This window comes from Malurus melanocephalus, unplaced genomic scaffold, assembly GCF_030028575.1.
Source record: "Malurus melanocephalus ecotype Western Australia unplaced genomic scaffold, MMel_1.1 scaffold_710, whole genome shotgun sequence".
Lineage (NCBI taxonomy): Eukaryota > Metazoa > Chordata > Aves > Passeriformes > Maluridae > Malurus > Malurus melanocephalus.
In genome coordinates this window covers 63956-73455 of record NW_026623942.1, presented here as the reverse complement: position 1 = coordinate 73455, position 9500 = coordinate 63956, and the positions used below count along the sequence as shown (strand labels likewise).

Below are 9500 nucleotides of genomic sequence, written 5' to 3'. Positions count from 1 at the left end.
GGGATGTGTCAGACCCGGAATTCCCAATCCAGGCATGGGGAAACTGMRGCATGAGGCTGGGGATGAGCCCAGTGTTCACAGTCTGGGCACAGGGAAACTGAGGCACGGGGCTGGGATGTGCCAGCATTCACAATCTGTGCACAGGGAAACTAAGGCATGGGGTCAGAGATGTGCCAGRCCCAGMATWYCCACTTTGTKCATGGGGAAACTGAGGCACAGGGCTAGGGATGTGCTAGACCTGGTATTCCCAATCTGGACAAAGGGAAACTGAGGCATGAGGCTGGGAATGAGCCATCATTCCCAATCTGGGCATGGGGAAACTGAGGCATGGGGCTGGGGATGTGCTAGCATTCACAATCTGGGCACRGGGAAACTGAGGCACGRKGCTCCYGGGAAGGATTCTGTTCCCGTGGTGCTCTGGCATCGGGACCCAGCTCGGGATAAACGGATTTGAGTGCACGGCCCCGTGTTTGGGCACAGTTTGTGTGTCCGTGGTTATCCAGAAAGGTCTCCCCATGGATCTGTTCCTCAGGAATCCTCGTGGGAGCCCATCCTGGGGCTTCAGCAGCTTCTGAACAGCAAAGGAGGGTCCCAGTGGGGTGTTCCAGGGAGGAGAGGGGTTATGGGGTGGGGTTTGCTCCCATTCCACCGGGGGGTCACCAGTTCCTGAATCCATGGGCTGTGCTTGGTTTTCCAACAAGGATTGACTCTCCTTTTCCATTTCCAGCCGAGTTCATCCTGCATTTCCCAGCCCCATCATTTCCAAAACCCCTCCCGGGTGTCACCTGCAGCGCCCAGAGCATCCCTGAGCCCATTCCTACCTCCAGCCCCCAAACCCTGCCCGAATTCAATCCTTTTCCCATTCTTTTTCGCATTTGGAATTGAAGAAGAGCAATGAGGAGAGAAAATAATCTTCCTCTTCCTCCTCTACCGGACTTGGAGACCCCCAGCCCTGCAGGGATCATCCCAGATCTATCCTGGATGGATCAGGGATAATCCARCCCAGAATAAGGATGCTCTCGAGTCCTGGGATACCACACCCCATGCCACCACATCCACAATCTCCCAAATTTCTCCAAACACCAGCCAGGCTCTCCTCGCTCCCATTCCCATCCTGGCTCCTTCCCACCACCGAGTCCAGACCCTCTTTAAAGTTTTATTGSAGCCACAGCGGCTCAGCCTGAATTTTTCTGGAGTCTGTGAATAAAAAGCAGCTTTTGCTGYGGGTTTTGAGCTGCTGGAGGGTTAAAAAGTCATAAAAGGAGGAGGAGGARGAGGTTTYTGYCCTGGTCTTTGCTCACAGACTCCRTTCCCAYCCCRAGGGGSTMGGAGRGAAGTCCCAGAGAAGCTGTGGCTGCCCCTGGATCCCTGGCAGACCTGGGACAGTGGRAGCTGGATTGGGATGGGATGAGCTCTGASATTCCTTCCAACCCAAAYAATTCTGGGATTTTATCTCTGTGAGCTTTCAGTGACTCCACGTGACACGAGGGTGACTCCAAACTCTGGATTTTTCTCCTGATGCTCTGCTGATGGAGAGCTGTCCGATGGGATCATCCTGGTGGGATTCACCCTGATTTGGGTGGGATTCACCCTGATTTGGGTGGGATTCACCCTGATTTGGGTGGGATTCATCCCGTGTGTCCTGCTGGGCTCTCCCCATGCTCTCATCCCGGTGGGATGGATCCAGCCGCGATTTTCCCCGGTGGGATGGATCCAGCCGCGATTTTCCCACTGTCCCGGTGGGATGGATCCAGCCGCGATTTTCCCCGGTGGGATGGATCCAGCCGCGATTTTCCCCGCTGTCCCGGTGGGATGGATCCAGCCGCGATTTTCCCGCTGTCCCGGTGGGATGGATCCAGACGCGATTTTCCCTGGTGGGATGGATCCAGCCGCGATTTTCCCCGGTGGGATGGATCCAGCCGCGATTTTCCCCGGTGGGATGGATCCAGCCGCGATTTTCCCCGGTGGGATGGATCCAGNTTTTCCCCGCTGTATCTTCGCGTGCGGCAAACAGGTGGCGATGTTGTACTCCCGGATTTCAGCTTTCCGCCCCCAAAAAAAACCGCCGGCTGCTGTCCGAGAGATGCTCGGGAGCGTCCCGTGTTCCTCCCGGGAATCCTTTGGGTTCCGCGGTGATTCCCATCTTTCTCCTGCGCTTTAATCGAGATAAACTCCAGCCAAAGCCTCTCCTTCCATCCCCTCTCCATCAAGGCACGGGATAAAACTCCATCCCTTGAAAATRAGCTTTTCCCTTGAAAAGTCGGAAATTGTTGGAGTTGTTGGAAGCGAAGAGGAAAGTCAGGATGTTTTGGGAAAGCTGCCTCATCCCATGGGTGCAGAACAAAGATGAGACACACGAGGATGTCAAGCAGAGGGAAAATTCCCGCAGGGAAGCAGAGATCCCTTCTGTCAGATGATTTCCCCCACGGAGCTGCACTTCCCGGGCTGGAATTTTGCAGGATCCGTGTGCTCTGAGGCTCTGGAGCATTTGCGATGTGCTCGGGATGGAGAAATTCCTCAGCCCGGGATTGGGATCCCCCCTGGAGAAATTCCTCACCCTGGAGGGAGMGCCTGTGATGGGCTGGGTGCTCCCAGGAATTGCTCCAGGCATGATCCCAAAGGGTGCAGGGCCATGGTGACGCCTTAGGATTTTTGGTTTCTCTATTTTCCTGCGTCTGTATCTTGTATTTCTCCAGTACAGCACTAAAAACAACCTTCTCTCATCTTTAGACAAAACAATTCCTCTCTGAGCCTGAATCCAAGGACACCTCGCTGCCTCAGAGCCCCAAAATATGCAAACATCAGTGAGTTTAGGGTGATCTGAAAAGATCATTGGAGAATTAACACCCAATATGTYAATAAGGCAGAACTTACAAAAGGTGAAGATCTCGTGACCYGGKGTCCATTTTTGGGTGCAGCCTCAGGAGGAGGCTTTGTCTGCCCCAATGTACCWGGGGGSCTGTTAGGCCTGGATTAAAGTTGTCACCTGCAGCACAGGGACAGCTTTTGGTGGCCACTTCTGCCCTCGAATTCCCTGTGGAGCACCCAGAGTGGCACCAGCCGAAATTCCCATAAAACCAGAAGCTCCCAAGGCTTTGCATCCCCTCATCCTAATTTTCCAGAGCAGCAATTCTGAAGGCTCTGGGGTCGTTCTCTGTGCTGGAATCATTCTCTGTGCTGGAATCATTCTCTGTTCTGGAATTTGTCTCCTGCTCTTCCAAGGAAAAGGTGGGAGCTGTGTGAGCTCCTCCAAGCCTTGCCCAGGCTCCAGAGCATTTGGGCAGTGCCACGTCCTGCAGGGATGTCACTTGGGAGTGTCACCACATTGCCACCATGGGGGTGATGCCAGAGGGTGCCAGGGGCACCTGGATAAAGTTTTCTATCCTCTTTATCACAGTGGCCTGCCCTGGAAAATCTGGGAGGTGGCAGCCACGAATTCAGGGATCTTCAGCAGCTCTTGGGAAGGTGAGGGAGCATCATGGTGGGAATTCCCAGGCAGTGGAAGCAATTCCCAGGGTGAGGGGGAACGGGCTCTGCAGCAGGATGGGTTTAAAAATGTTGGGAAAAGCGGCTGCACTCCCTGCTCCGAGYGATTTCCTGACTTTCTGCCGCTTTTCCTGCAGGGAGCTGCACTCTGCTGGCTCAGCCACCGAAATGCTCATTGTGGAGAGGGCACAGCCACAGCACTGCMGGAGCCAGGGGCTCCCCACCACCCCAAATCCCATCCTTTTTCCACAGTCGGGATCACTGGGAAGTCAGGGATGGCAGCACAGCCCCGGGATGGTGAAGCAGCCCTGGCACAGAAACCCTTCCTTGCAGCAGGATGTTCTGTCCCCAAATCCTGGGACATTCTGGGAATGTCCCTGCAGATGGGCTCGGACAGATGGACACACCTGCCCAYGGACAGTTATCCATGTGGAGCGAGGGAATGAGGCTCAGAGCTAAAATAAATCCACCTGCACATGGAAAACACCTTTTCAGGGCCATCCTGGGAGACCTGCCTTGGGAATGGTGCCCTGGATAAAATCCCTGATTTTTCAGAGTTTTGGGTAAATGTCAGTTTTATGCTCCCTTGGTATTCCCTGGAATGGGAATCAGCAGCAGGATGGAGCCCTGGGAACACTCGGCCAGGGGGGATTTCTGGGGAACAGAATCCCAAAATGGTTTGGGATTGAAGGAACCTAAAAACCCATCCCATCCCATCCCTGCCATGGCAGGAACACCTTCCACTCTCCCAGGGTGCTCCAATCTGGCCTGGGACACTTCCAGGGATGGGGCAGCCGCAGCTTCTCTGGAAAACCTGAGCCAGGACCTGGCCAAAATCACCCCTGAGCAATCCATATCTCAAGGATCGGCATTAAAAACCTCCGGGGCAYTTCCCTTCCTTCCACACCTGCATTTCCCTCTTGGCTGGTGCCCAGCCAGAGCCTGCTGACCTCCAACGAGCCCAAAATTCCCAGGAAAAGAGCAAACAGCACCGGGAACAACCCAAAAAACCCAGCCCCAATGACGAGAACGTGCAAATCCCAGCTCCTCGCTCCCGGGGCAGSCAGAGAAACGTGCAAGCATCCTAAATAGCGCAGGATCTGCAGTCCCCGAGCACGGCCGTGGGGATGCTGTCATCGAGGAAGGCGCGGGGAGCAGCAGCAGCCCCTCCTGACTCAGCCGTTCCCGTTTCCATCATCCCCAGGATTTTATTTGCCTGAGGTTGTTGGTAACTGTTGCTTAGTAGTGGCCACGGGCCCTTTTAACACCTTTGTGCTCCAAGAGCCGCCGGCCAAGCGGGACGGGGAACGTTCCAGGAGGGTCTGAATCCTGCGGGATCCACGGGAAGATCGCTCTGGATGCTTTTTGGGTCTGGGAGTGCTGCAATCCCCCCAAAATCTGCAGGAAAAATCCCGGCAGCGCAAGGAGTGATTCGCACGAGGTTGTGGAGCAGCTCCGGCTGAAACGGGCTCGGGACACGCACAAAACCCCTGTGCTGGCGGGGAACAGGGAAWTCCAGCATTCCAGGTTTGGAAATGCGCTCCCASCCCGCAGCCAGGCTCTGCCACACACAGCTGGCCACAGCTGGATCCCTGCTGAGTGCGGGGATCAAACCCTACTCAGGCAAAAAAAACAGGAATTGGGAATTCCAGCTCATTCCTTGGGCAGCTCGGAACAGCCGGGATCAGGCGGGACACGCGAGGGGAATCCCTGATTTGGGGAGTGCCAGGATCACCCCGAAAGCTGGGAGAGGGAGATTGGGCTGGGAAGGCGGCACAGAGAGGGGACACAACACCAAAGATCAGGGAACCCCAGAATCCCGGAATGATTTGGGGTGGAAGGGACACTGAAGATAATCCGATCCCACTTGGACACTTTCCACTGTCCCAGCGTGCTCCAAGCCCAGTCCAAACTGGCCCTGGGTGTTTTTAGGGWTCCAGGAGCATCCACAGSTGCTCCGGGCACCCCACCAGGGCCTCCCCACCCTCACAGGGAAGAATTTCCTCCCAAAATCCCGATGTCACCCTGGGGCGCAGCCCACGTGGCCCAAGGTGCATTTCCAGGAACACACAGAGCTCCTGAAAAGGGACAAACTCCCCGGGAAGGGGCGCGCTGAGCTCTTTTCCAGGGATGGGGTTTGCTCTGGGACAGGGAGGTTGCTTTTAGGGCAACTCTCRCTTTTTGGGATTTGAGGGAACAGAGCTTCCACACACAGGATTCAAAATGCCATCGTGTCACCAGCCCTGCTGTGAGTCCCTGGGCCTGAAAATCCAGTAAACCCTGATTTCTGTGAACCCCATATGGATAAAATCAGGAGATTTTGTTTTTTTTACGGATGGCTTTTTGCAGCGAGCAGCGGGGTATTCCAGCAGATCTCCCAAACCCAGAGCTGGGTGTCTGCCTGCCTCGAAACCCTGACAGTGCCACAAGCTCGGGCACTTCTCCGAAAGGAAAATTAAAATTCCATGAGGCAGAAAACACAAAATTTGGGAACAGCCAGACCGAGGCTCTGCACAGCGCTAAACCCGAGGCAGCCGCTGAGTCACCGGCTCGTTTGGAACCGCTGGAAAATGATCCGGGCTCAGTTTATCCCAAAAATAATCCTGGAATCATCATCCCGAACGGGTTAACCTCGGCTGTTTAGGAGAGAAACCTCTTCTGCATATTTTTCTTGCGTTTCCCATAAACAAAAATGCAATGTTTTCGTGGGGYGATTTCTTAGAAATTAAACAGCCCTGGCGACTCATCAGCTCCAGCGTGGATTTGGCCACGCTGCACTTACCGGGTTTAGCCCTCAGGCTCAACTAAAAMTTTGCTCTGTCCTAAGTTACTCAATTATCCCAAAAATCCGATTTTTACGGCAAAGGTAGGACCTGTGAGGCACCGACCCCGAGAGAAAGGATCCAACCCTCCCGCATTTTCTYTGCAAAGTTTCACAGGAGGAGAAAGATATTTTTTAACGCTCCTGGAACTGCCCACGGATTTTTCCGAGAGGGATTAGGAAGCGGCTGCTGCTGCTCCGTACCTGGACACCTCTGGACTCACCGGGACATCTCCATCCCCCATCCCCAAACTTCCCAAACTTTTCCAGCTGCAGAGCCAGCACCGTTTGCTTCCAGAAACTCCCCCCTTTCCCCACCCCCGGCGGTGCCACAGCCCCAGAGCCGGCGATAAAGAGAAACCCAAAAAAAAAGGGATTTTCCAGGAGAAAAAGGGATTTTCCAAGAGAATGCCCTCACCTTTCCCGCAGAGCCGGGAGCTGCCCTTTGCTGCCTTTCCAAGCCGCTCTCACTCACTCCACTATCTCCAGTCTTCCCGCAGCTCCCGCCGAGCTGGAAATATCATTAAGCTCCAGTGAGGCGAAAAAAAAAAAGAAAAAAAGAAAAAAAAATCCCAAGGAAAGCGTGGCAATATCCAAAGGGAGGGGAGCGAAGGCGGCCGAGCCGCGGGTCCCGGCTCCACCTGCGCCGGGCTCCGGGAATCCTCCGGCGTGGAGCAGGCATGGATACTCCTCTGCTGTGCGCGGATGACTTCACTTCATTAGCATGCTCCTGAGAGTTCTCCCCGACTGTCTTTTTTCCTGACTTTAAGGCTCTGCTAATCAAAATCCTGGAGTGGTTTAACTATTTCCTGGCGCCGGGGCTCCGGCGAGAGGGGAATCCGCGGCTCAGCCTCCGTCCCACGGCGGTTCCTGAGCCCGGCATCTGCAGCTCATGGCTCCCAGCACGTCCCGGCTTTATCTCCTCGGCCAGGGAAAAACCTCCGAGCTCTGCGGGACCCTGCAGCGCCGGCGGAGGGACAGGGAAAGAGGGAATGGGATGGGATGGGGATGGGATGGGATTCCCACCCCGAAATGGTTGTGTTTGGGGCGAGGCGCTGATTAATTGGTGACATGGCACAGAATGTCCCTCCAGGCCATTCGGGGGGATGTGATTCCAGCTGGATGGGGCTTGGAACAACCTGGGATAGCGGGATGTGTCCCTGCGCAGGGCTCAGGGAATGGGATGAGCTGAAAATCCCTTCCAACCAGACCCATCCCACGATTCCGGGACCCCGCCGGGTCCCAGGTGATGCCACCCTGCAGAAATGCCACCCCAGCCTTCTCCCTGCTCCTCGAGGATTTTGGGAGCAGAGCTGCCCTAAAGTGCCTGAAGTGTCCTTCAGAGAGAAACCCACTCCTGGCTGAGAGAAGGGGAAAGAAAACGGGGAAAAATAAAGGAACTCCTGTACGAGAACACCCGGAGCGTGGGACAGGGACAGGGACAAGGACACTTCCCAGACAGACACCTGCCTGTCCTTCGGGGTTTTACCGGGGTCCAAATCCATGTCAGGTTTTACTGGCACGAGAAAATTGGGAGTGGATTTTAGAACAGTGGGATGAGAAAGAAAATTAAAGGAGGGACTCGCTCCCATGGCCATGGGGGAACAAATGGACACGAGTGACCATCAGTGTGTCCATGGATGTGAGTGACCATCAATGTATCCATGGACATGTGTGACCAGCTCCTCTCAGAGCAGAGCAGCACGAGCTCCCAGTGTGGATTTGACACAGGAGAATCCCAGAATTGGAGCAGGAGAATCCCAGAACCATTCCAGCTGGGAAAGACCTCCCAGATCACCCAGCCCTGCCATTTTCCAGCACCAAATCCCACGTGGAATCCAGGGCTCTCTTCAGGATCAGCTCCCACCCAGCCAGAGTTGGTTGAAACCCTCACCAGGACCCGCTGCAGAGGATTGGGGAATTGGGAGAGGGAGATTTCCAAACTCATCCTGCTGATGGGCTGGAAAGACCAAGGAGTCTCCAGCCCCCATCCTGCAGTGACCCCTGAGAATGTGGGGCTGTTTATAGGGGCAGGCAACACCAAACAAACCCAAACCCATTCCCTGCTCCAGCCGCTCCCTGCCGAACTCCCCGGCACTTTCTGGGGTTGGGGAGGAACCTCTCGTGGTTGTGACTGTGTCCAGCACCCCCTGCATGAACCACAACATCTGGGCACTGTTTATCCCTGTCCTCCAGGGTGTTTTTTTGGGATTTAAGCTGTTTCAGAGCCCTAAAGTCCGTGTTTACTTTGCTGATGAGTAAAGCCCGGCGCTGGTGTGGGGGAGCCTCCGGAGCTGCTGTGAGGTTAAGGACGTGATTAAAGGGCTAAAAATGGATTTTCTTTCTTTCTCTTTTCTCTCTCGTTATTTTTTTTTTTTCTTTTTTTTTCTTTCTTTCTCTTTTCTCTCTCGTTATTTTTTTTTTTTTAAATTTTTTTTAAAGCAAAGCCACAACACAGCAAAAATCCCATCCCTGGCACTGGTACATGAGGGCAACCCTGCAACCATCACCACCCCCTCCTTGAGCAGAGCACTGGAGAGAAAAATGGACTTTGGCCCTAAATCTTGGACTTTTTTGGCCCTAAAAAGCCCTGACCCAGACCTGAAACCTGYCACCATTGCAGGTGGGAGCATCCCATCAGGAACCAGGCTGGCCCTCTCCCTCACAGCCCCAAATCCCTTAMACATCCCCCTTTTCCAGCGGTTCTGCTGAGATCCTGACATCAGATCATCACCGTGACCTTGACTCCTCCCCTGGGTTTGGGTGATCTCCCTTTGGAATCACTTATCCCCAAAATTCCTTCTCCCAAAATCAAGAATCAGTGATTTAAAATGACAAACCCCGAGAAACGCTGCTTAAACCAAAGGTGTCAGACCAGAAATGTTCCTTCCAACCCAAACTGTTCTCAGATTTCTTGGATAAAGAATCCATGCACGGATCCAGCTCACACCTGTAGCGTAACCACACAAAAAAAAAAAAGCCAGTCTGGGAATTTAAAGGTAATTTAAAGCTATTCCTGACTTATTCCATGCATGGACACCAACCTCACCGAGGTGATGCCCCCACGAATTCCCAGATGGGGCAGGATGCGATGGGAGGGTGCTCTCCATCCATCCATCCATCCCTGATCCATCCATCCATCCATCCATCCATCCATCCATCCATCCATCCATCCATCCATCCATCCATCCCT

The 9500-nt window shown here is 54.2% G+C and overlaps 1 protein-coding gene across 2 annotated transcripts in view; it reads right to left on the bottom strand.

Annotated features, from left to right (window-relative positions):
- ZNF469 (zinc finger protein 469) overlaps positions 1–9500 on the bottom strand; it is a 72852-nt gene that overhangs the window by 47148 nt on the left and 16204 nt on the right. Inside the window, exon 1 of one of the 2 annotated variants that reach the window (XM_057384466.1) lies at positions 6726–6850. The exons of the other annotated variant lie outside the window; for it this stretch is intronic. The gene's annotated coding sequence lies outside the window, so the exon portion shown is untranslated. Of the gene's footprint in view, positions 1–6725; positions 6851–9500 lie in introns of those variants that run through there. 2 annotated transcript variants of the gene reach the window in all.